The sequence below is a fragment of the Callorhinchus milii genome, unplaced genomic scaffold, assembly GCF_018977255.1.
Source record: "Callorhinchus milii isolate IMCB2004 unplaced genomic scaffold, IMCB_Cmil_1.0 Scaffold14, whole genome shotgun sequence".
NCBI classification, from domain to species: domain Eukaryota; kingdom Metazoa; phylum Chordata; class Chondrichthyes; order Chimaeriformes; family Callorhinchidae; genus Callorhinchus; species Callorhinchus milii.
In genome coordinates, this window is record NW_024704755.1 from 16,715,302 (window position 1) to 16,743,149 (window position 27,848).

The 27,848-nt window shown below is 46.5% G+C and overlaps 1 protein-coding gene across 13 annotated transcripts in view; it reads left to right on the forward strand.

Annotated features, from left to right (window-relative positions):
* The window catches only part of mtss1lb (MTSS I-BAR domain containing 2b), an 80,125-nt gene that overhangs the window by 18,891 nt on the left and 33,386 nt on the right, over positions 1–27,848 (forward strand). Inside the window, exon 1 of one of the 13 annotated variants that reach the window (XM_042340214.1) lies at positions 12,205–12,322. The exons of the other annotated variants lie outside the window; for them this stretch is intronic. The gene's annotated coding sequence lies outside the window, so the exon portion shown is untranslated. Of the gene's footprint in view, positions 1–12,204; positions 12,323–27,848 lie in introns of those variants that run through there. 13 annotated transcript variants of the gene reach the window in all.

Here is a 27,848-nt window from a genome sequence, read left to right on the forward strand (position 1 = left end):
GGGAGTTTATATCCAGAATAATAGATCCCAGGGGTAAATGAAGGGTGAAATCTTATCCAGTAGGGTTGAGAAGTTATATATAGACTAAAGGTTCCTAGGAATGAGTTTCTGGCTGGTTTATATTGGAGAGTGTTTGGGAAATTTATATATGGAGTATTAGTAATTGCTGGTTTCCTGGAGACTGACTACATGGCAAAAGAACCAGAGGGGATATGAAGAAACATTTTTGTTTTACACAGATTGACATAGAGACATGATTTATACCTCATTGGAAAGGTCTTGCATATGGGAGTGTCATGGGCATATTTTGTCATGGACAGAGAAAACCACTCCCGCATATAAGTCCTTTCCAATAAGGTATAAATCATGTCTCTATGTCAATCAGTTATTGCGTTACTGGCTTGTCAAACACACACATAAACAGATATTTCATCTTTGTTAGTATAGATAATAATATATAAAGTATAATATGATATAATATAAAGTATAATAATAGCGAAATCTACATTCCATATTAGATCCTTTGGTTGCAAGTGTAGCTGCATCGGGTATAGCTAGTACATAATAAATGTGAAAAATAAGGAATTAGAGAAAATCAGGAAACATATTTACAGAATGAATGCAAACGTATGTGGCAATGTAAAACAAACCGGGGGACGCAGATTTAAGATAATTGACAAAAGAACCAGAGGGGAGATGAGGAGAGTTTTTTTTACACAGAGACTTGTTACAGTCTGGAATGCGCTACCTGAAAGGATAGGTGGAAACAGATTCAATAACAACCTTCAAAGAGAATTGGATAGGGACTTGCAAAGGAAACAATTGCAAGGATATGGGGAAAAGAGCGGGGAAGTGGGACTGATTGGGTGCTCTTCCAAAGATGGGCTGAATGGCCTCCTTCTGGGCTGTAATATTCTATGATTCTATGGTGTGTAGAATGATGACCCCAGTTCATCAAACTCAGTGTAACCTTCACCTGGTTTCTCCTTCACATCAGAGAGAGAGAGTGGAGATTTTTGACATGAATTGCTAGTGTCTCCCCAAACACTAAATGACATTAATTCACTCCCAGTGCAATTAACACTTTGCTCTTAGACCTTCTCATATGGGATCAGGCTTTCTCTCTGAGTCAGTTGAGGAGTTTGTCATTTCTGCCTGATACAATACAGTTTACCTTTATCTAATAACGCCTGTTACATTGGGGGAATGTCTCAAAGTGCTTGATATCTACTGTTACCACATCAATGCTCCGAGATCCATTTCTTAAATTCAGCCTTGAGATTGCTTTCAGTATTCTTTGAAATAAATTAATTTCCCAAATTAGAGACTACATCTTTAGCCTTTTCCAAAGTTCTGTGCAATCTTCAATGTTAAGACAATGGTCTTTGATGTAACATCTCAAAGCGCTTTCTAGCAGTTACTGTTAAGTGTAGTAACTGTGTATTTGTAGGCACCTGGTGGCAGATAATTTATGCACTGAAATATCCCCAAAACAGCCATGGAGTGAGTGACTGGTTTTATTTGGGGGATTGTTGGCCAGGAGAGAGAAATTCCCTTCTGTTTTCGAATAGTGCCATGAGGTGTTTAAAGTCCACCTGAATAGACACAGATGGGACCTTGGTTTAATATCTCATCCAAAGGACAATATCTCCAACAATGCAGCCCTCCCTCCAGCCCTGCCCTGGAGTATCAGCCTACACTCTGTCCCCGACTTGGGTCTTCCTAACCCACACATCACTATGTGTCAATAGAGTCTCAACTGTCAGGAAGGTAATGCAACACATCAGCATTGGAGTATCAGCTTGGACTACGTGAACCCATAACCGTCTGACTCCGAGGCCAGAGTGCTACCATTGAGCCAGGCTGACACGCATTACCCTCTATGCTCTCTGGTATTTAGTGTTAAATATTAGTGCATATTTAGCTCATTAGTGAGCAAGTAGTCAGTATTAGTACATAGATGTAAGTCTCTGTCCTAGGTAACAGTGTATAAACAGTGGAGTCTGATTCCTGTATAGTACTCTATACACAGTGGATTCTCTGACCTACTGACCTATTTCTTGCGGAGCATTGCTGTTAGTGGGAATCTAATGGATGCCAAACCTGGGCTGAACAGCTGTCCCCACCCATGGCAGAAATCACATAGGCAGCAGAAGGGTAATTTAGTATGTTCGAGACGTTATCATGTGTGAAGGATGCTATATCAGTGCATCGTTGTTGCTGTTAAATATTATAACTATGTATCATGGTATAGTATACGCTGGAGTTTGTGACTATATTATATTGACTTGAGTCATACTTGTGAATTAAGATCATAAGAATTTGCTGGCGAAAGAAGACCAAGGTCCATCTAGTTTGCCTTCCATCATCCTGGCAGTCGCTTGACATGTCGTGTTCCGAACTATATATTGTATCCCCAGATATTATTTTCCAGCAGAAATCTATCTCATTTGTTCTTGAAACAAACATCATTTTCTGCTTCCACCGTCTGTCTCCCAAGGGAACCTGTTCCACAAGTTCATTACTCGCTCACTGAAGTAGTGTTTCTGCAGATTTGTTCTGAATTATTATTATTACATTACTTTATGTACACTGGAGGCTACAATCAGAAGCTGTGTTTATTATCCCAATTGGTGTTCATCTGTATAACTAGAATGAGTTCGGTATATAACTAAAATTAGTACAGTATATAATAATGAGCCTTGCATTTGATATAGCGCCTTATCATGTTAACGAGACTTCTCAAAGCGCTTCACAGGATATAGTGTAAAGTGTGTATTTTAGCAGTAAGTAAGAACCCGGTTGTTTAGTTGATTGGCAGATCGCTTTTCCAGTCATAATAATCCCTAAAACCAAAACAAAAAAAATTATAATTTGATCACTTAATCCACGACTGTTTGTGAGACGCTGCTGTGCGCAATTGGCTGCTGGGTATTGCCTACAAAATACACAGTCAATTCACTTTACAGTATATTCTGTCAAGCGTTTTGAGATGTCTAGAAGACGTGATAAGGAGCAATATCAAATGCTAGAATTATTATTATATTGTGGGTGAAACACGGCAGCCAATTGCGCCCAGCAGTGTCCCGCAAACACTCGTGGATTGTGTGATCAAATTATTTTTTTATTTCAATCTGTATGTCTGCATTATTTGCATGACTCTGGTGTACATCATTTCTCGTGGACAGTCATTCAGTTGAAGACCCGAGACTGTTTGAAACTATCATCTCTCTATAGTCTTCATTGTTCACTGATGAACTGAAAGGCAGTCATTAAAGAGGCCTGAAATCTGCTTAGACTGCACAGCATTCACACAGGATTGTTGCTGAGGGCTCTTTTCCCTCTCACTTTGGACATTGACAGCTCCAATCGGTCGGAGCAAGCTCAGCCCCCCCTCCCCACGGATCGGTGTGTGCCTTTGCCTCAAAAGTCAGTCCTTTCTGATCACAGGCCCATTGAAAGCGGCTGGGAGAGAGTGCCAGGAAATCTGCAACATCACAGTGGGTCCTTGTACCTCGGATCGAGAGGGGAAAGAAGATATTTAGAAATGAGGAACAAGGAGGGTTTCTGCGGCTGGTGTAATGTGTGACACACGGTAGAATAACATCCTTGTTCACGCTGGGGACAGAAGTGCATTATTATTACACACTGTTGCCAACACTGGACCTCAGGTCCAGGCTATCGCAAGAGGTTTCTAAGGCAATGATAATACAAATGGAGGCTTCCTTTAACCCTCCAGATCCCTAAATCATCTCCATCCTTTACACCTGGAGCATCAGCAACCAACACCCATTGTGTGCTCTGTCAGTGGTCAAATGCCTGACACCTCTCTGTCAGCCTGGCTCCGTCCACGACAACAACAATAACTTGGCTTTATACAGTGAGAGAGGGGAGAGGACCATAGGCCAGGTCGAAGAGGAAGGTTTTGAGTGCGATCTGATTAACAGGTGAACGAGGCTGGACAGCCTGAATGGCCATTTTATTTGGGGCATCACGTGATGAAGATACGCTGAAAGAAAGTGTAAGAAACTCAGTTAAACACCACATGGCAGAATGGCCAGATGGGTCTGTAGAGGAAGAGGGTCAGAGTGGGCAGGAAAAGATCAGGGAATTGGGATTAGGATTGAGACTTCACTGGAGGAGCAGATCACAAGATCAATTTGGATAAAGAAGGCACTTTGGCACATCTGATCTCAATCCTTCAGATCATCCACCCTACTGTACCCCCATCATAGCATTGAGCTGCTTTTTAAATGAGTCCCAGTGTCCTGGCCTCAACCACCCTTCCTAGTCACCTGGTCCAGTCGTTAAGTACCCTTTGGGTAAAGGGAAACATCCTGATGTATATTCTGAAATTACCCCTTTACACCTCTAAACCCAACTCTTGTCCTACTGTCTTGAGGACATAAGAACATAAGAATTTGCTGGCAAAAGAAGACCAGGTCCATAAGTCTTGGTGTATTCTAAACCAACACTAATACACAGGGAGTAAAGCCTCCTGTTCGGTGCACATTTCCATGGATTTCGAGAGAGCAGTGGGGGGGAGAGCACAGGCCAGAATGAGTCAATGCTGTTCAGAGCAGAGTGGGGAAGATTTGGAGAGAGTGATATTTTGAGAACCATTCGTGGTTGTGAAGAGCAACTCGACTCTCCTCCCTGCTAACTCTTGACCCCGAGCTGGCCTGTGTATCAGGAGGTCCTGGGCAAGAGTTTATTGTGCGCGAAAGCCTCTTACAGTGTTCGATGTGATGGGACGTCCTCCCAAAGTGAGGTGCTATACAAATGGCATTTTCTTCTTCTTGTTGATGATTCAGGCTCTAATCCCTCAGAGCAGGGGACAGATGGTCACAGTCTGGGTAAGGTTGCAGTACATTGCAACCATCTGGGTCCTGGGCCCATCCTCGCCAACGTCCAGGGCGTGGCCGACACAGGCCTGGCAGATAGTGGGGCTGAATACAGAGAGAAGCTGCTCACTTTGGCCGCTTCGACTAACTTTTGGCCAATTTCCTAACCTGCGAATGAAACGATTCTTTCTATTCTCCACCTTTGGTGTCTAGCAAAAGTGTGGTTACCTCGGAACCCAGGAACAGGAGGAGGCCATTCAGCCCATTGAGGCTGTTCCACCAGTTGATTGGATCTTGCTAGATCTTTTAGCTCCGGCTCAGTTGGTGGTACTTTCACCTCAGAATAGAAGGTTGTGGATTCAGGCCTCATGTCGGGAACATTGTTGGAGGTCCATCGTTTCTTCCACACAAAAAAGTAGTCACTACACTTTATAGTATCCTGTGAAGAGCTTTGAGACGTCTCGAAGACGTGATAAGGCGATACATCGAATGCAAAGATTATTATTATCCTTCAGATGAGACATTAAGTATCTTATACACAATAATAAAAAAGGATCATTATTATAACAATCCACACAAGGCTGTGTGTGGGATGTTGCTGTGCACAAATTGGTTGCCGTGTTCACCTACAGATACATTGCACTTTATAGTGTATCCTGTGAAGCTCTTTGAGGTATCCTCCCCTGTGTGAAATATGCCGTAACAGATATAGGATTTTTTTTAAAAAAAACTAAAATCAAAAGACTGGGTTTCTTTCTGGTGGGAAATTTTTATTTTAAGCAAAAACGAGAAAGAGGGAAACGGAGAGAAAGAGGGAGACTTAGAGACACAGAGAGAGAGAGAGACACAGAGCGAGAGAGAGAGACTCAGAGACAGAGAGGGAAAGAGAGACTCAGAGACACAGAGAGGGAGAGAGAGACTCAGAGACACAGAGAGGGAGGGAGACAAACACACTTCCCTGCAGCAAAGGCCTCTGTTCAGTAACTGGGTCAATGAGCATCTCACGCTGCAGGCTTCCTACCAGTTTAAATTCAGATTTGTTCCAGAATTACTCTCAGCTGTGCCCCAATCAAGCCGCAGCCTACATCACCACCAGCTTCAGCAAGCCTGTGCCCTTGGGTCATGGTGTAAAACACAGAACATTATCATCATAATCATTATCAAAAAATAAATAGTAATATTCGGTCACTCAATCCACGACTGTTTGTGGGACGCTGCTGTGCCCAATTGGCTGCCGCGTTTTGCCCACAAAATACATAGTCACTACACTCTACAGTATATTCTGTGAAGTGCTTTGAGAAGTCTCGAAGACGCGATAAGGCGCTGGATCAAATGCAAGGATTATTATTATTTTATAATCCTATTTCCCCCCCACACCACCTCTGCGCTGGAGTGTCAGATGGAGACTGAGCTCGAAATCCCGATGTGGGACCAGAGACGAGACTGTTCTGAGCTGAAACCTAATACAATAATATCCAGGGAAGAATGTTAGCAGGTTAGCGGTCTTTGCTCTGAGCTGCAGTCAGTTGCTGGAATAATTATAAGTTGGGGGGGGAGTCAGACATATGGTTCACATTGTCCTCCGCGCTCCGACATTGGGATGAGGGGGAGGGCTCGCTTCCTCCCTGCTCCTCGTCAGCGTCTCTCTGGCAGACACCGGATCGGGGAGGGAAGAGTCCAAGAAAACGACAAAATGGATCCAGTCAGTTCCTGATCGCACATTAATCTCTTTTCCATATAAAAAGAGTTGAATGCAGTCACCAGACAGGAATGCAAAATCGGATCTGTCATCTGCGCTCATCACGTTAGATACAAATCACAAGAGGTTCCCTGTGGCTGTGTAAGGAATATTGAGCCTTGGACAACAACAGCTACTTGGTTTTTATAAGGTCTTTCCTGCGGGTAGAGTCTCCGAACACTTAACAGCGGTGTGGTCTGACCCCGAGATGGAAAGAGGTGACCGAAGGGGGAAGTATTCAGGTGTGATTTGAAGATGGGGAAAGAAGGGGCAAGACAGAGGGATTGAGACAGGGAGCTCCAGAGATTCGGGGTATAGTGGCTAAAAGTGGAAAGCTAGGGCTCTTCAGTTTGAAACAAAATGTCTCAGAGGGGAGGTTATGCAGATTTTTCGGATTTTAAATGAGATTCAGACAATACAAGACACTAGATCAAGGTAACACTTGTGACCTACTTGTTTCATTCACAATCCCAGGGCCACTGGCTCAGTTGTCTCCAGTTCAGAAGGTTGTAGGTTCAGTGTCGGGACTTGAGACAGTGTAGACTGAGCTGGGGGAGAAACCTTCAGCTCAGATTTTAAACCAAACCAAACTTCATGACTCATTAGCAGGACATTGCTGTGCCCAAATTAACTCTTGCGTTTGCCTACAAATCCACAGTCACTACAGTTTAAGGCAATGCCTTGTGAAGTTCTTGAAGGTGATTTATCAAATGCAAGGATTATGATTATTATTGGAATAAGCTTTAATAATCTTTCCATTTGTTATAGCGTCTTGTCACATCATCGAGATATCTCAAAGTGCTTCACTCAAAGTGATGTAAAGTGCAGTGACTGTGTATTTGTAGGAGAAACGGCAGCCAATTTGCGCAAAGCAACGTCCCACAGTCATGAAGTGAATGAGCAATTTTATCTGGGTGATTGTTGGCCAGGACACCGGGGGAGAGAAACTCTTTATATGATGCCATGGGATCTTTAGGTCTATCTGAACAGGCACAGACAGGATCTCGGTTCAATTAATCTTTTTAGAGGAAATTGGTGCCTCGATGGGGAATTGAGGCTTGTTACAAGCTCTTCAATGGAAAAACGAGTTGCTGTACATTACAAAGGCACAGAAACTCGGCCAGTTTTAGATCCTCGTAAATATAATCCTTCCTGTCATTTTATTGCCTTGGAGAAAGTTGGGGTTTGGATTTCACCCTCTTTACAAAACCAGATCTCCTGATAAACCCATGTAGCCAAGATGCAGGGTCCTGTTTAGACCAGGAAGCCTCTGGGCTCCAGGATAAAAATAGCTTGTTTGCGAATCTTTGAACCACAGTCCCTTTAATCATTCATTCAGCAAGTCAACGCAGAGCAACCCAGCACAGACACTCAACAAAACCAGATTTCAAACAAAGCACATTACATTTCTACAATGTGTTGTGTTCATTAGCTGCTGTATGAAAGCACGTTTAACTCTTTTTAACTCATTAGATGGTCCATTGGGTTTAACAAATAGAGGCCAGGTCCCAGGTGGGTAGTGATTACTCTTGGTTTAGAGTTAATGGTTGGTAGATTAAATAACAACAACAGCTTGCATTTACACGGTGCCCCTCATGCAGGATAGTGTCCCAGAGCGCTTGACGGTGGCGGGGCATGAGGCAGAGCTGGGGGAAAGTGGGAGGTGACTGTAGGCACGGTCGAAAAGGAAGATCTTCAGGCGCGACCTGAAGATGGAAAGGAAGGGACAAGATAGAGGAAGAGTGTTCCAGAGTTTCAGGGCATAGTGGCTGAAAGCGCAGCTACCGATGATGGAACGGAGGGTATGAGGGACGAGCAGGAGGCTGGAGCCAGTCGAGCAGAGGCACCGGGTGGTGGATTGGGGAGTGAGGAGGTCGGAGAGGTAGGGAGGTGCCAGAGAGTAAGACCAAATAACTCAGGGAATCAGAAAAGGTTAAAAGGAGATTTAATAGAAATGGTCAAAATTATGAGGGGTTTTGATAGAATAGATAGGGAGAAACAGATTTAAGATAATTGGCAAAAGAAACAGAGGGGAGATGAGGAGACTTATTTTTACCCAGAGACTTGTTAGGGTCTGGAATGCACGGCCTGAAAGGGTCGGTGGAAACAGATTCAATAACAACTTTCAAAAGGGAATTGGATAGGGACTTGAAGAGGAAAAATTTGCAAGGATATGGGGTAAAAGTGGGGGGAGTGGGACTGATTGGGTGGCTCTTCCAAAGAGGCATAGGCACGATGGGCCGATTGGCCTCCTTCCCTGTGCTGTAATATTCTACGATCTAAAAGTGGGCCTGACCATTCTAACCAGTGATCGTAACAACAGGGCCATCAGGGAGCTCCGACTATAAGTGAGGTTCAGATGAAGAAAGCTATTTGGCTCATCTGACCTCATCCCTCCAGAATACCCACCCTACCTTCACAGCTTCCGTCACAGCATCAAACTGTTTCTTAACATGAGTCTAGTGTCCGGGCCTCAACCACCCTTCCCTGGCAATCTGTTCCAGCTATTAATTGCCCTCTGGGTAAATAAACACTTCCTGGTGCCTGCCCTAAAATTGCCTCTTTACAGCTCTAAACTTGTGTCCTCTTTACAGTATTGTCTTGGATTTACTTTCTCAATCCTGTTTACAATTCTGTTCAATCGCACTCCCCACACAAGCCGCATCCTTTTATATTTTTCCTTTTGAGATGTTTGTCTAATCCAGTCTTAAAATACATTGTGGATTCTGTTTTGCTCAGATGTTCCATGTCCTAATAATCCTCTGTTTGTAAGGCAAATTCTCCCAAGTCTCTCCCTTTCCTTTATTGTGGTGTTAATCCTAAACTCAGGCCCTTTCGTTACCAGTGGAAATAGTTTCTCCCAAATTACCTTCTCAAAACCCTTCATATTTCACAACTCCTCTGTCCTCCCATCCTCCTCTGTTACGTTGTCTCATGTAGACACAGAAATATGTAATATAATAATAATCCTTGCATTTGATACAGCACCTTATCACATCTTTGCGACGTCTCAAAGCCCTTCACAGAATATTCTGTGTATTTTGTGGGCGAAACGTGGCAGACAATTGCGCACAACAGTGTCCCACAAACAGATGTGGATTGAGTGACCAGATTACTATTATTATTTTTTTCGAGTGGTTTATTTCCCCCGAAAAAGCGATCCGACAATCGACTAACAACCGGGTTCTTATTTAATGCTTACTATGTACAACAGTAACAAAAACTTTTTACACAGTGCCCTTCATGTGGGTCGCATCTTGGAGGGCTAAACAGTGGCAGAGCCTGACTCCGAGCTGGGAAGAGGCACGGTCAAAGAGGAAAGTCTTCGGGTGTGATCTGCAGAAGGGCAAAGAGTGGGCAAAGTGGAGGGAATGAATATGTGGATGGGAGAGAGGAAATAAAAGACCCAGAGGCTCCTGAGAGAATTTTGTATGTGAGGTCCTGTTAGCGTGTTCGCTTCACAAGCGAGAGAACCTGGGTTGAAATCCCGGGCCGGGCAAAATCTTAGGGAAATTTCCTTACTCCACACACCTCCGTTTGCCTGGTTGTTAGTCTAGAGTTCCCTTGAATCTATTTTCCTGTGTTCCCATGTGATACTGTGTGGGTGTGATATTGTGTAAGTGTGACACCGTGTAGGTGTGAAACATAGAAACTCACCCCAAGGAGGATTGCTGAGAACCCAAAGCCCTATTTTTATCTTCTCTCAGAAAATAACGTCAGTTCTCAGGATAATTGGTTCCTCTTGGCTCTTGCTCTGCTGATATTTTGCAAGCTTTAATATCTTCCATACGTTGGGCAGGCCGTTGAGATATTTTTGTACAAATCCCAGAAAACCATCGGTTTGGACCTCGGTAACCTCCAGATGTTGGCAGATAAATATTCCCTCATCCTGAAAGAATCCCAGCATTCCACACCTGGGATGCATAAAACTGTTGTGAATAACACAGTGGAACCTCATTATCAGGTGGGTTCACGTGGGGGAATGGACTGGATGGCTTCCTGCACACAAAACAAAATGGCTGACATCTGGGTAAACAAGTCAACCTCACTTCCTGTTGCTCCGCCTCTGTTTCCTGAATGATACCCCTTTTTTGATACAAAAACTTTTGTCACTCTCTGACACTCTTTCTCTTCAGCCCCCCCCCCACCCCTCAATCCCATAGCCACCTTTGTTTTCTGCCATCTATGTCCACCTCCTGCCCCCACCCTGGCTGTTTCCTCAATGATACCCAACCACCAATTGTTCGAGACCATTGTCACCTAATTTCTCCTCTCCCTTAGCCCGCCACATTCACTGGCGGTTTCCCACTGTTACCTTTGGAATTCCAACCCACAGTCCCTCCACCTCGCACCCTCCCTTGCCTCTTTTAAGAACCGGCTCAAGACCCTCCTCTTCAACTGCGCCTTCGGTCACCCTCCTACCGCCCCTGCCCTCCACACTTCCTGATCCCAAACCACCTGCTTGGGTGCAAACTCCTGACTGTCCAGCACCTTGGGATGTCCTCCCAATGTGAAAGGCGCTGTACAGATTTGTTGTTTTGCTCCTTGATCTGATGTGAAAAGTATCAGACATCACTGAGGACCTCTGGTTTCCAGGGCTTAATGTTGTTTGAGATGACGTGGCGCAAGGAAACAGTATAATGGGATCGTACCACTTAATAATACTTTCCTCCTGGCCTTTATCCCAGTTGAGTTCAGTACATATAATCTTGCTTCCAGGGGTGGAATAATATTGGATGGAAGTCAACAATGATTGTTAGCATTACAGACTGCAGGAAATATGGGAGCATGAAAAATAAGCTTGAATGTACTGCCAGTAAACATTGTTCCGGTGACTTAACCGATAACTTGGAAAAACGAATCCAAGTTTGGGCAGATTCTGGCTGACTCTCCAATGCAGCGCTGGGGGTGTTTGGCATTATTGAAGGTGCCGTCCTTCAGATGAGATGTTCAGCTGAGGCCCCATCGGCCTGTTCAGGTGGATGTTAAAGATCCCATGGCACTATTCGAAAAGAGAAGGGGGTTTCTCTCTCCTGCTCAGTGTCCTGCCCAACAATCCCCCAAACAAAACTGGTCACTCACTCCATGGCTGTTTGTGGGACGTTACTGTGCAGGGATTGGCAGCCATGTTCACTTACAAACACACAGTCACTACACTTTGCAGTGAATCGCGTGAAACGTTTTGGGACGTTAATGTTCCAGGCGCTGTATCAAGCGCAAGGATTATTGGTACCCAATTCATAGGAGCTGGACTTCAGGGGGCATGGCCGATTTGGAGTTGGTGTCTGAGTGTTTGAGACATAGCTGTGACTAAAGGAGTTCAGACAGTGATGGGCATGGAGGAGAGGTGGGGAGAACGGCGGATGGAGGAGGGAATGGATGGGGTTGGGTGGATAATAATAATAATAATCCTTGCAATTGATACAGCGCCTTATCACATCTTCAAGATGTCCCAAAGTACTTTGAAGGATATACTGTAAAGTGGAGTGACTGTGTATTCTGCGGGCGAAAGGCGGCAGCCAATTGCGCACAGCAGCGTCCCACAACCAGTCGTGGATTGAGTGACTGAATTATTATTAGGTGGGGAGGACGGGGGTGGAGGAGGGAGGATGGACGAGGGAGTGGAGAATGGGAGTGGATGGGTGGGGGAAAGCCACAGGAAGCAGAAGTTGGAACGACATTTAAGAGCAGGAAGCTGGGTCAGTCCGGGCAGCGTGGAGAGACGGTGTGGGATCGGGAGGTACAGTGAGTTAATTAGGTGCTGGGCTGCCACACCTCGTTTCTGAAATCACAGGAAAGAGTCTGGCCCTGCCTGGGGCTCAGCTGCGGGCTTGTGCAGGAAGGTATAAATCAACAGCTGGGCTCAACACGAAGTCTTGGGACCAATGAGAGGAAATGTAACCCTTTGATTCCCGAGTCAAGCTTTGGTCTTGTGCTTCTGATCTTCCCACAAAGCCCCCACACCCCCCCACCCGCCGCCCCTCCACTCTTCCTCCTCCAACACTGGACTGAGCCCAGATACTTCCTGCCCTCCGCTGTACGAAGCCCCACCCAGGGATGCCACCCCAACCCCTGCTGTGTGTGTTTGCTTGCTAAAATGGTAGATTTTGTTTTGTAGTGGTTAGAGTCCTCATCCTCGCGGAACCGGGTTCGATTCCCAGTCGGGGCAAGTTTCCTTACTCCACGCGCCGCTGTTTACCCAGCAGTAAGTAGGAACCCGGTTGTCAGTCAATTCACTTTTCCGGGGATAATAATCCCTTCAAAAAAATGTTCGCTCAATCCATGAGCGTTTGTGAGACACAGCTGTGTGCAATAGGCTGCCGCGTTTCGCCCCCAAAACAGTACAGTCACTACACTTTACAGAGCATTCTGTAAAGCGTCTTGAGATGTGTTGATGGGCGTGATGAGGGCACTATATCCAACGCAAGGGTTATTATTATTGTATTATTATGATTATTTTCTCCTGTGCATTGTCAAAGCGTTGCTCTCTGAACAATGCCGGGGCCACTGGTGCCCAGAGCTGAGCGGAAACTCCCTTTGTAACCGTTCACACGCAAGTTATTTACAAAAGTTTCTGCCTTGGCCATAAATCCCAGCCCCAGCGGAGCAGCTGTGCCCTGCCGTGACTCTCGCTATTTTTAGAGGTTTAATGTGGAAACGGTGCCACTTGATAAATATAGCCAGGGAGTGGAGGGGGCGGTGGGGGGGTGGGTGGGGGGGAGGGTGGAGGGAGGATTTGCTTTGCAAACAGCTTCAGCCAAGACTGGAGGCTTTTACTCCAGGGAATGTTGTACATAATTTCCCCCCTGCTTCCCCCCTCCCCCCTCTTCCTCCATTCGTTCTCATAATCTGCTCCCAGGACTCTCTTATTACTATTCGGAACTCAGTCTAATTTCCCTCTCTCTCTCTCGCTCTCTCTCTCTCGTTCTCCCCTCTCTCTCTTCTCTCCCTCTAAGTTACGCCTAGTCTTACTCTGTAAAGATAACATTTAAGATCACGAGGAAATGTGTAAAACTCTTTAACGCAGTCTTTACAACAACAATTTGCACTTGCAGAGCAACTTACAGATGGGGTGGGCAGGGGGGGATGTCTCAAAGCACTTTGCATGGAGCTGAGCTGGGAGGGAGTGGGGGGAAAGAGGCTAAAGGCACAGTCATAGAGATAGGTGATTAGATGGGGTTTGGAAGCAGAGAGGGAGGGGATGAGGAGGACAAGAGATTCCGGGAGAGAATTCCAGAGAGTGGAGCAATGTGGCTGAAAGCCAAACTGCCTGCCCAATGGTGGGGCAAACAACTGGATCAGATTGAGTTGGTGGACATAGATTGGCATGTGTGACCTGTTGGCGCCAGCTGGAGTAAGAGTGGTGTTGACGTCACATACGGAAGGTTGATAGCCTCCACAGTCAACTCAAACCAGGGTTCAGCACCACAGTAATAGTGGTGGTTGGTGTGGGAGATACACCCGAACCATTTACTCTTCCTCCTATAAACTCCAGGAGAATGGGTAAAAGGCAGAACAATTGGGACTGAAAGGATTGTTCCTTGAAGAGCCAGCCAGCCCAGACACGATATCCTTCTGTGCTGTGGTTCCACATGCTGTTAGACATCAGATCTGACGATCCTCGTTCTCTTGCCCCCCCCCCTCTCTCTCTCTCTCTCTCTACGTCCTCCAGCCCTGTTGTCCTGCCTGTGATCTCCTCTCTTCTGATTCTGTTTGTTCCTCACTCTGACTGTCCCACCGTCAGCGGCTCAGCTTTCAACCACTCGATCCCCAGAATCTCTCTGCCTTCTCTCTGCCTTCAAAGCCCTCTTCGAAATGTCTTTGTTCTTTGGTCAAACACCCTTAATAATAATGATAATAATAATCCTAGCATTTGATATAGTGGCTTATCACGTCATCGAGACGTCTCAAAGCGCTTGACAGATCATATTGCAAAGGACTGTATTTTGTGGGTGAAATGTGGCAGCCAATTAAATTATTAATTGATAATTAATCGAACTCCCCTCCTTTCCTCCCTGAGTGATGCTCTTTTGCAAAGTGCTTTGAGATGTTCCTCAATGTGAGAGGCACTATATAAGTGCAGGTGGTGAAGTGCTTTGAGCCACGTGTCCTATAGGAAAGGTACTTTTTTAGTGGCAAGTTGTTGTTGCAACTGACTGAAATGGCCGCCTTCGGGAACCTTCTGTGATATTAGTCAGTTTTGAAGAATATTTATTCCAAGACAGAACCCCAGCAACAACTTGCATTTATATAGGACCCCTCATGCACAGGGTAGCGTCCCAGAGCGTTTGACAGTGTCAGAGCATGACTCCGAGCCAGGTGGGGGGGAGGAGGGGGAGGTGACTGTAAGCACGATCGAAGAGGAAGGTCATCAGGTGTGACCTGAAGATAGGGGAAGGAAGGGGCAAGGCGGAGGGATCGACTTATACAGCACAGAATGAGACCATTCGGCACATCGTGTCCATGCCTGTGCTTTGAAAGACCGATCCAAATTAATCCCACTCTCCTGCTCTCTCCCTGTAGCCCAGCACATCTGTCCTCCCCAAATACCTATCAAATGATATTGATACACATTGATATTGATAGAGGAAGAGTGTTCCAGAGTTTCGGGGCGTCGTGGCTGAAAATGCAGCCACCAATGGTGGAGCACGAGGGACAAGCAGCGGGCCAGAGCCAGTCAAGCGGACTCAGCAGGTTGTGGGTTTTGGGGGGTAAGCCAGTCGGGGCGGGGGCCGGGGGGGTGGTAGGCAGGTGCCGGAGCAACAAGGTGTAAACTGCAAGCAGCAAACACACATGAAGATGAGTGGGAGGACCTTGAAATCAGAAATCAAATGCTCCCGAAGGTGTAAACTGCAAGCAGCAAACATACTGCCAGTTCCTGGCATGCCCTGACGGAAAGTGCTGCCCAGTTGTGCTTACACCCCACACCCCCCCACTCCACCACCCGCCAACTCCGGCCTCCTGTTCCCCTCGTCCCCTCCGCTCCACCACCTCCACCATCGGTGGCCGTGCCTTCAGCCCCTTCGCCCGAAACTCTGTCACTCTCTCTCCCTCAATCCCTCCACGCCTTACCCCTCTCTCCCCACTGTCAAGTCTCATCTAAAGACCTTCCTTTTTGATGGTGCTTACAGTCACCTCCCCCCTCCCCCTGTCCCCTGGCTCCGCCACTGTCAAGCGCTCTGGGACGTAACCTCGCACGAAGCTGCGCTATGTCAATGCAAGTTGTTGATGGAGTCCAGGCCTCCTGTTAGGGACCAGCTGGATTCTGAGATGTGCTGGGGCTGTCGATGGAGTTTTTTGTTCAGTTGTTGGAACAACGCAGTCCAGAGCTGCCTGTGAAACCTGCAGCTCAGCGTGAGGCTGCACTGTACCCAGGGGTGAGAGCACGTTGGCAGAGGCAAAGCAAACGGCAACAGACTGCGGAGTGCAGGCTGCACCTTCTAATCCCACCCTCAGGGACTCATTGTTACAGAGTCTCACAGTCAGGATCCTTCTTAAAATATCCACAGTATTAAAATAATTAGTTTCAAGCTTAACAGCCTCGCTTTTTAAATGTCACCCACTGCTTGCCCTCTGTTTTAAGCCTTTTCCGTAGCAGGGTTCAGAGGAATTCCTGCCCCCTCTGGTCCCACTGTTTTTCATTGGTTTTCCTTTCGGCCTTGCACGCTGTTACACTGCAATAAACACTTATGAAAGCAGCCAAATATTACAGGCAGCTTTTTATGAACTGGGAATGGCAACTGCGTGGAGGTGAATATCTTCAAAATACGCCCCCCAATACTTTATTTGCCAATGAAGAAATTTAAATACTTCCTTGTGTTGTCCCGATTTCTCACATCTTTCCCGATCTTCATTTATCCACCTTTTCCGAGACGTCAACCTGGGTCGGTCGACAGCTCTCTCTCTCTCTCTCTCTCACTCCACGGCCTTGCCCCTTCCTGCCTCTGTGACCTGCTAGCCCCATATCAACCTGTTCTCTTCCTCCACTCAGCAAGCAACAGTTTCCCCGACCTGCCCACCCCACCATCAGCAGTCAGGCCTTCAGCCTCTCTGCAATCACCCTTTGGAACTCCGTCCCACAGTCCCTTCGCCTCGCTCCCCCTCTTGCCTCCCTCAAGGCATGTCTCAAGACCCCTTATTTGAGCCCACCTTCGGCCCTCCTACCCTTCACCCTCCCTGATCCCATCCCCAGCTCGGATCCAAATCCCTGACTGTCCAGCACCTTTGGACGTCCTCCTGACGTGAAAGGCACCGTCTAAATGTCATTTTATATTGTATTGTATCACAGTCTAAGCTGACACTCCAGTGCAGTGCCGGGGGATGTGTTGCATTATCGCACGGAGGCACCATCTCTCAGATCAGATGTTAAACAAGGTGCTGTCTGTGCCTATCACATGTTGAAGATCCTGGGAGACTTTTCTCCCGGTGTCCTGGCTGACAGTGCCCCAGATAAAATTCCTCATTCACTTCATGGCTGCCATCGTTGCCTGCAAATATGCAGTCACTACACTTTACAAAAAACTCTGTGAAGCACTTTGAGACGTATTGATGTCAGGGTTGTTACTAATTACTCAAGATTATTACTAATTCTGTCCTATCCCCACACCCTTTCAAGCCTCTAGTTCATACCCCTTCATACACCGTCTACTTCCCCTCAAAATCCATCATGGACTTTGCCACTAGCACCTGACTGGGCAGGACATTCCCATCCCAACAACAGTCTGAGTGAAAAACATTTCTCCCGAGCTCTCCTTTCGCTCTTCTAGTGACTACCTTATATCTGTGTCCACTCGTCACTGACTCCCCTACCTGTGTAAATAGCTTCTCCATGTTCAACCTATCTCATCAATGTACACACCACTACCAGGTCCTCCCTCCTCTGTACTCCAGGGAAAGTAACATCAAGAACAATAACAACTTGCATTTACATAGCGCCCTTCACATGGGCTAGTGTTCCGGAGCGCATGACAGTCTGACCCCGAGCCAGGGGGAGAGGGAGGGGGGAGGTGACCATAAGCAAGATCCAAAAGGAAGGTCTTTAAGGGGGATTTGAACGTAGGGAGGGAGCAAGGCGGGGGGATTGAGGGAGAAGCACACTGTCATCGTTACCAAAGCCCCTCATCCCTGGGATCATCCTCACAAACCTCCTCTGCCCCCGCCTTCAAGGGCTTAACATCCTTCCTCAAGTGAAGTGCCCTAAACTGAACGCAGGCACTCCACTCCAGTCTGTTTACTTTGAGATGTTCCCAGCCTTTATAGGCCCGGAATCAGATGTGGGGATTAGTATTAGTATTGCTAGGATTTAGGCCATGAGGAATCACAGTGAGAATTGGACACAAACCAAGTAGAGTTCCGATCAAAAGATAAAATTCTAACGGTCTCTGTGGGACTATGAAACATTGCGATGTGGGCGTACATCTACCATGATCTATACTGTCTAACCGAGTTACAATCTTAAAGGCAGCAATCATGTCGCCTCTCAATCTTCTCTTTTCCTTTATCAAGCGAGCAGGTTTCATTATTATTAATAATAACAGAATAATAAGTATAATAATAATAATCCTTGCATTTGATATCACGTCTTCGAAATGTCTCAAAGCCCTTCACAGAATATACTGTAAAGTAAATTGACTGTATGTTTTGTGGGCGAAACGCGGCAGCCAATTTCGCACAGCGGTGTCCCACAAACAGCCGTGGATTGAGTGATCAAATTATTTTTTACAGCTTGATAAGGTGCCATGTTAAATGCAAGAATGTTTCACAGCAATAAACTGTAAAGTGTAGTGACTACCAGTGGGAAAGGTCGACATCACAGCCTAAAATCCATTAATATCCGAAGGAAATCCCCAGTGTACACAGGGGCAAGACCCCCTCTTACCTGAGAACTTGCAGTCACTCAAACCTAATGCCAGGGCTTAACCAGGTTTAACAGTCCGTGTGCATCAGTAATAGTGTCTCCTCAGCCATCCTGTGAACCACACAGGGTTTATCTAAGCTTGTGCAGGAGAAACATCAGCACACTCCTTCCTCTGTCTCAGTGACGTTATGTTGTCAAGCACTTTGAAACTCTTCACGACTTGATAAGGCACTGTATCAAATACAAGGTTATTATTACTCAGTGTCCGACCCCAATACAATACAGATTTACATTTGTACATGTTTTTAAAAAATAATAATAATAATAATAATTTGGCCACTCAATCCACGACTGTTTGCGGGGACGCTGCTGTGATGTCGACCTTTCCCAATTGGCTGCTGCATTTCGCCCACAAAATATACAGTTAATTCACTTTTACAGTATAATCTGTGAAGGGTTTTGAGGCATCTTGAAGACCTGATAAGCCGCTGTATAGGAACATAGGAATTAGGAGCAGGAGTAGGCTATTCGGCCCCTCGAGCCTGCCCCGCCATTCAATAAGATCATGGCTGATCTTCTAACCTAACTCCATCTGCTCACATTATTCCCATATCCCTTAATCCCTCTATCCTTTAGAAATCTATCAATCTCAGTCTTGAATATGTTTGTGGGACATTGCTGTACGCAATTGGCTGCCACGTTCACCCACAAATATACAGTCAATTCACTTTAAGTGTGAAGCGCTTTGGGACGTCCTCCCGACATGAAAAGCGCTATATCAAATGCAAGAATTATTATTATTATTATCTACAGCCTTCTGGGGTACAGAATTCCATAAATTCATTACTCGCTGAGTGAAGAAGTGTTTCCTCAACTCTGTTCGAAAAGGCTGACCCTTAATCTTAAGACTGTGACCCTGAGTTATAGTTTCTCCTATCAGGGGAAACAGTCTCACACTGTCTACCCTGTCAAGCCCCATAAGAATCTTATATGTTTCTATAACATCACCCCTAATTCTTCTATATTCTAGAGAATATAGGCCTAGTTTACTCAACCTATCCTCACAGGTCACCCCCTCATCCCAGGAACCAACCTAGTGAATCTACGCTGCACCCCCTCTACGGCGAGTATGTCCTTTCTTAAATAAGGAGACCAAAACTGCACACAATATTCTAGGTGCGGTCTCACAAAGGCCCTATACAACTGCAGCAAGACTTCCCTACTCTTGTATTCTAACACTTTTGCAATAAACGCCAACATACCATTAGCCTTCCTAGTTGCTTGCTGTACCTGCATACTAACTTTTTGTGACTGGTGTACAAGGATACCCAAATCCCTCTGAATACCAACACCACCTAGTCTCGCCCCCTCTAGAAAATAATCTGCTTTTCTGTTTTTACTACCCAGGTGAATAACTTCACACTTCCCCACATTATATTCCACTTGCCACCTTCTTCCCACTCACTTAGCCTGTCTATTTCCCTTTGCAATCTTTTTGTGTCATCCTCAGAGCTTACTCTCCCACCGAGCTTAGTATCATCCGCGAATTTAGATATTTTAAGTTCTATGTCCTCATTTAGATCATTGATATAGATTGTAAATAGCTGAGGCCCAAGCACTGATCCTTGTGGCACTCCACTAGTCACATCCCGCCAATCTGAGAAGGACCTGTTTATCCCTATTCTCTGTTTTCTTCCCGTTAGCCACTCTTCGATCCATGCTAATATATTGCCTTTAATTCCATGGGCCCACAAGATATCAAATGCAACGATTATTATTATTAACATAACATCAAAATGTTTCAAAGCGAGTCACAGCAATTACTGTTCATGTAGTGACTGTTTTTTGGAGAACATCAATGTGCACATCAGTGTCCCACAAAACAAGGCAGCTGCTGGCCTCTGTGTTCAGACACTGTGGCAATGTGATAAAGGCACTCTATTAAATGCAAGGATGATGATTCTTAACATTACTTTTACTATTATTACTATCAGGTGGGTTACATTGTTTTATTGGATGATCTTAAACTTGTGCCGCTCATATTACTGCCTGGCCCACCAGTGGAAAGAGTCAGTCACTATTTACCCTGTGATAAACCCTCACAGTCTCAAAGTCCTCAACCATGTGGTACTTTAACCCTCTCAGTTTGGGTCAAGAAAGCCCTAAGTTCTTTCTCTCTCTGGATGTGAAGCCCCAATCCCTGGTCTCAGACCTGCTTACCCCCCACGACCCACTACCCGCTGCTTCCACTCGACTGGCTCCGGTCTCCTGCATGACCCTTGTGCCCTCCGTTCCACCATCGGTGGCCGAGCTTTCAGCAACTGGACCTCAAAACTCTGGAAACACTCTTCCTCTATCCCTCCACCTGGCCCCTTCCTTTTCCATCATCAGATCTTGCCTGAAGACCTCCCTCTTTGACCGTGCCTACATTCATCTCCCCCTCCCCCTGCTTGGTGTCGTGCTCCGCTACTGTCAAGCGCTCTGGGATGCTACCCTACAAGAGGGGGCACTATGTAAGTGCAGGTTGTTGGAGCTCTCCCGGAGCTGGGTGGGGAATGCTGTTGGAGGCTCCACAGGCTTTGGTGAAAGTGATGATCTTGCTCATCACAGTAATCACTGACCTTTTGGGCTTTGATTCACTGTTGGGGCCGTCAGTAATCTTTGGGGATTAGCGGCCGCAGACACAGGAGCCCGGGCTCAGCCCTGAACACAATAGCCAGCTCACCACTCGCACATCCCACCCGTCTGAGCAACAATGCGCTAAACACACCCCATCGTGGCCGGTGCCAAGTTTGATTAGAATCTTCGTTAACACGGCTTCGAAACGTCACCCGCACGACACACTCACAGGGCAGTAAGTAACTGGGCGGGTATCTGTCCTATCGTCCCAATCACTACTTTTTCCCCATGTAATGTAAGACCACTTTGGGAAGGTACGACTGCTTCTTCTGTAGAGCCCGGTCAGCAGTCGGTACCCACTGATCACAAGGTCAGCAACTGATGCACAGCAATCAACTGATGTCACTGGAGGCTGGGAATCCTCCCACTCATCCTCCTGTTAACCCTACAAGCCAAAGCCCTAATGGGTAGGGTGATCCTAGCTGGACAAACAGTGGGAAAGCTTGGCCAGACAACGATATCATTGGCCAAGCTATGTGTGGGTTTAGTTGGTTAGACTCCAGCAGTTACCCCAACGCACACTCTGGGTTCCCCCCCAAGCCTTGGTTCTTGCCAACCTGCGCCTAATACCTTCCGGAATTAGGTAAACAGGATACATCCCTCCAGGGAGAGAGAGAGAGAGAGAGCACATTTCATTCCAACAATCTATCTATGGGATTTCCATGTGTTGGTGGGTTGTGTGGAAATCTCAGTTTGGTTTGGAGATTTTTAAACATAGTGATAATTTTTTTTGGATGTGGGCAAAAAATAATACATCAATCAGCTGCCCTCCACTGCCTGACCAGGACACCTCTCGTGTCTGTCCAGGGAGGGCACAGGCGTGACGATAGAATAGCCCAACTCAGCATTTCATCAGCAATGTTCTCAACTGCCCCTAAATCAATCTCGGCGTTCACCCACACAGACGGACACTGACACACTCACCCACACAGACAGACAGACACTGACACACTCACCCACACAGACAGACAGACACTGACACACTCACCCACACAGACAGACACCGATACACTCACCCACACTGACAGACACTGACACGCTCACCCCACAGACAGACACTGACACACTCACCCACACAGACAGACACTGACACGCTCACCCACACAGACAGACACTGACACGCTCACCCACACAGACAGACACTGACACGCTCACCCACACAGACAGACACTGACACGCTCACCCACACAGACAGACACTGACACGCTCACCCACACAGACAGACACTGACACACTCACCCACACAGACAATCACTGACAAACTTCCCTTCTCTTTCCCCCATTCTGATACTCTCTAACTCTCTTTTTCCCCCTCTCTCAAACCCTCAATAATAATAATTATCCTTGCATTTGATATAGTGCTTTGTCACATCATCAAGATGTCTCAAAGTGCTTCACATAATATGCTCTAAAGTGTAGTGATTGTACATTTTGTGGGCGAAACGTAGCAGCCAATTGGGCACAGCAGCGTCCCACGAACAGTCGTGGAGTGAGTGACTAAATTATTAATATTTTTGGAGGGATTATTATCCCCGGAAATCGATCCACCAATTGACTAACAACCGGGTTCCTACTTACTGCTGGGTAAACAGAAGCGTGTGGAGTAAGGAAACTTGCCAAAGGTTTTTCCCTCACTCTCACTTCTACACTCTCTCTCTCACTCTCTCTCTCCTCTCTGCTATCAGAGGATGGAGCTGGTATATATACTGCATTAAACAAAGCTTCACATATGACTGGCACGGGGACAGGATGCCGCACGACCTGCCCTGAGGGCCTGTCTTTAGGGAAAGTAGGACAGTCATTTGTCTCTTCACATAATCGATGCAATATCTAAATGTGCTGCTCGCCTTAATGGCCAGTCAGGCATGTGTAACCTGACCTTGCTTGTCACTGTAGAGGAGTGCTTGTCTATCTCATTCCCCCTCTCTCACTCATTCACACACTCTCTCTCTTTCTCGCTCTTTTTCGTTCTTTCTTTTGCTCTCTCACTGTTTTCTTTCGCTTGTTCTCTCTCTTTCTTACACACATTGTCTCTCATTCTTTCTCTCGCTTCGTTCTTTTTCTCTTGCTCTTTTTCCTCATTATTTCACTTGCTCCTTCTCTCCCGCTCAGTATCTTTTTTTTCTGGGGGTTATTCTCTGCTCTGATTTTCCGTGGACTCAGTCTAGTTCTGCTGTGTTTGTTCCTGTGAGCTTAAACATAATCGTACTCTTTAGTTTTACGTTGACAGTGGAGGGAGCACATCCCAACCCACTGAATTTATCAACAGCACAATAATAATAATAATAATCCTTGCATTTGATTCAGCGCCTTATCAGGTCTTCAAGACGTCTCAAAGCGCTTCACAGATTATACTGTAAAGTGAATTGACTGTATATTTTGTGGGTGAAACATGGCAGACAATTGCGCACAGCAGCGTCCCACAAACAGTCGTGGATTGAGTGACCACAGGCACCTTCCCTGTTTGACGGATTTCCGCATGTGTCAACACATACCCGACTGACCAAAAAAACTCTCCATGATTCTCTTTCTCTCTCTTTCTCTTTATGTCTGTTTCTCTCTATCTATATTGCTCTCTCTATCTCTTTCCATCTGTTTCTGTCTGTCTCTTTCTCTGTGTCTCTCTTTCCGCGTGTTTCTATCTCTCTTTTTCTCTCTCTGTTTCCGCATTTGTGTGTGTCTATCTCTCTCCACCTGTCTCTCTCTTTCTCTGTCTCTCTCTCTTTCCGCCTGTGTCTCGCTCTCTCTGCCTGTCTCTCTCTGCTCTGTATAAATCCGACGAGCGAAGCTGTCACGCACTAAGTAGCTGCTGACCTAATTTTAACTGGGATTTTTCCACTGGAGTTTGTGGCTGGCTGATAGACAGCCGAACTGTCATAAAAAAGTGAAGGAATCCAATGTGCAGTCAGTGCGGTCATTGCACTCTTCCTCTGTCAGAGTGCAGACAGGGTTTGGAAACCTCAGGCAACTTTCCTACTCCACACGCCTCTGTTTACCCAGCAGTAAGAAGGAACCTGGTTGTTAGTCGATTGGCGGACCGCTTTTCCAGGGGTAATAATCCCTCCAAAAAAAATAATAGTTTGGTCACTCAATCCACGACTGTTTGTGGGACGCTGCTGTGTGCATTGACCTTCGCGTTTCGTCCATAAAATGCACAGTCACTACACTTTACAATATATTCTGTGAAGTGCTTTGAGACGTCTCGAAGACGTGATCAGGCGCTGTATCCAATGCAACGATTATTATTATTATCATTCCTTAAACTACAACGAGGCATTCCCAGAGTCTGACTGACTGATTGTTCACATTTGAAGTGATAATGAAAGCTACACGGACCCATCTGTAAACACTGCGGGTTTCAGCTAAGATCTTGTCTGTGTGCTCTGTCACAGCTGCTCTCAATGACAAACCACCGAATCCTGTGCCATTGCCTTAATAACGCTCTTTACACAGTGCCCACCACACTCGCCATGTCTCAAAACGCTTCACAATCTTAATAATAATAATCCTCACATTTGTTACAGCGCCTTTCCCACCGGGAGGACATCTCAAAGCACTATACTGTGAAGCATGTGTTTCGTGAGCCAATTTTGTGCACACAGGGATTGGAAGCGAAATACTAACTTTATTTGGGGGGAGATTGTTGGCCAGGACCCGGGAGAGAGAAACTCTCACCTCTTTTCCAATAGTGTCGTGGGATCTTTAATGTCCACCTGAACAGGCAGACAGGACCTTGGTTTCATCCAAAGGACAGCACCTCCAACAACGCAGCGCTCCCTCCCCCCATCCCAGCCCCCAGCATTGCACTGAAATGTCATCTTAAAGCTCTCCCGAGAGCGGCAGGTATTCTCTCCCCCTTTTGTGGGGACAATATTCTCATTGCTCGAGGGGACGGTAAAGATCTTGGCGCCGTTAGTTGGTAAAAGGGCACAGGATTGCTGCTGGTGTCGTGGCTGATATTCCTCCCTCGCTCAAACTCACAGAGACATAATATACACAGCACTTGTCCCCTCGGCTCAGCCTGGCTCAGACAGCATCACTCACTCTCGCCTCCGAGTCAGAGTCAGAAGTGTTCAAGATTATTCAATTGTGAGATTGCATGTGTGTGTATGGGTTCAAACCCCACATCAGGACTCGAATCACATACACTCTGTGCTGACTCTCCAATGTGCTGCATTGTTGGAGGGTACCAGCCTTTTAAAGGATAGAGGGATTAAGGGATATGGGGATAGGGCGGGTATATGGAATTAGGTTCATGATCTTATTAAGTGGCAGGGCAGGCTCGAGGGGCTGAATGGCGTACTCCTGCTCCTACATCTTATGGTCTTTGGGTAAGAATTTAAACCTGATTACCACGTATTCGTTCAAATGGACTTTAAAGATCCTTTGGCACAATGCGAAAAGATTTCCAACAGAGTGGGAGAGGAGAGCGAGCACCAGCACTGACACGATGGGGGGAAAGAGAGAGAGCAGCAAATGGGGTTAGAGTGGAGAGCTCCAGTGGGGGAGCGAGCACCAGCACAGACACGATGGGCTGAATGGCATCCTCCTGTGCTGTAAACGCTCTGTGGTTCTATTCCATCTCACTGCCCTCAGTCAAACAGTCTAAGAGCAGAGCTGGTAAGTAGGTCAGTGCTCACTCACGCTGCGGGCACCTTCCCTTCCCCACCCGGCCCTCCCGAGGCCTGCCTCATTGTTCCGAGTGAGTAAGTATTCCCAGTGAATAAATGCATGAGTATGTGTGGTCACGTGTGTATGTGTGTGTGTTTGCATGCTTGTGTGTGAGATTGCGTGTGTGTGTATGGTTGCGTGTCTGTGGTTGTGTGTACACGCGTGTGGGTGAGATTGCGCGCGAGTGTGGTTGCACGCATGTGTGTGCGCATTAGTGTATCTTTACACGTATGTGTGTGTGTGCGTGTGTGTGTATGTGGAGGCGTGAGCGTGCCTATGTGAATGCTGTGACGGGTGAATGATAATCAAATCAGCAACATTTTTCCACCATGTCAATCGGATGAGACATTGTCAGCTCAGATCCAACACAGAAATGATCCACGGACCCTCCCCCACCCATGTGTCTGTGTGCCCCATCCATCAATGGACTTGGGTACAGAGACCCCGCGTGTCAGCCTGGCTCAGTCAGCAGCAGTCTCACCTCGGGCTCAGCAGGTTTGTGGGGACTTTGAACTGGACATTAAACATCCCATGGCACGATTTGAAAAGAGAAGGGTGTCCTTGCCAGCAATGCCCCAGATAAGATTAATCATTCATTTCCTGGCTGTGTGTGGACATCACTGTGAGCAAATTGGCTGCTAGATGTGCCGACAGATTGCATAGTCACTACATTTTACCGAAACCACTGCATGGCATGGATTGACTTTATACACACGAGACCAAATGCCTGTCTTATTGTTATTGACGCTGCACTCCTCCACGTGACTGACCTCTTCATTAATACTGGAATAAAACAATAATAATTTGGTCACTCAATCCACGGCTGTTTGTGGGACGCTGCTGTGCGCAATTGGCTGCCGCGTTTCACCCACAAAATATACAGTCACTACACTTTACAGTATATTCTGTGAAGCGCTTTGAGACGTCTCAAAGACGTGATAAGGAGTTGTATCAAATGCGAGGATTATTATTATTAACACACAATTTGAATAATAATCTTTGCATTTGATATAGCGCCTTATTACATCTCAAAGCTTCATAGGATTTATTATGCCGTGTAGTGACTGTGTATTCGCAGGCGAACACAGCAATTTGCACACAGGACAGCACCTCTGACAGTCCAGCACTCTATCACAATCCTTGCGTTTGAGATTGCACATCTTCGAGATATCTCGAAGCGCTTCACAGAATTTCTACTGTAAAGAGTAGTGCACAGCGTCCTGCGAACAGCCGTGAAATGTAGGAGCGGTGAGGTCCGAAGCCCGAGGTGGGGCTCGAACCCACAATCTCCTGACTGTGTAGTGAGACTGTAGGAAGGAAGTGGGTGAATTTGCACCAAACTTGCAGACAGCAGGACATGCAAACCCTGCCTTTAGACAATTACAGGCTGCGGGCGGCGGGCAAACTGTAATTAAACGCTGATCTGTAACTGCTGTCTCTAATCGCAGTCGCCATGACAACCTGCTCGCACTGCAGACACTGTGATGTCTTGTGTAGATGAGGTGAGACGGGTGGGGGGGGTGGGGGGCCTGTCCCTCAGGTCCTGTGTAGATGAGTGAGGAGATAGCGAGGGGTTCCCTCATTAACCTCCCCAGCCGAGGCCAGATACCATATACCTCTCCCAGGCCCTGGATCAAAAATAATCAAAAGGATTATTATTATTATTATAAACCCTGCTCACCACCGGATACCATCCCACAAAGCACGGACCTGGCTGGCGCATTGGCTGCCCTGCTCGCCTAATGAAATAGTCACTACACTGGACAGCAATCACCCAGGGAGAGTTTGGAGTCTTTTCAAGACGCTATAAAAACCCCACGACAGGACACAGAGCTCACAGTCCAGAATGATACTCCAACACAATAACTGCATTGTCGGAGGTGTCATCATTCGAAGTCCCCCATTTTTTTTCTCTCTCTCCACTCTCCATTCTCTCTCTCTCATTCTCTCCCCATTCTCTCTCTCTCTCCATTATCCTCTCTCATTCTATCTCTCTATCGTTCGCTCACCCATTCTCCCCCTCCCACCATGGCACAGGCCACTATTCCCCCCCCCTCCC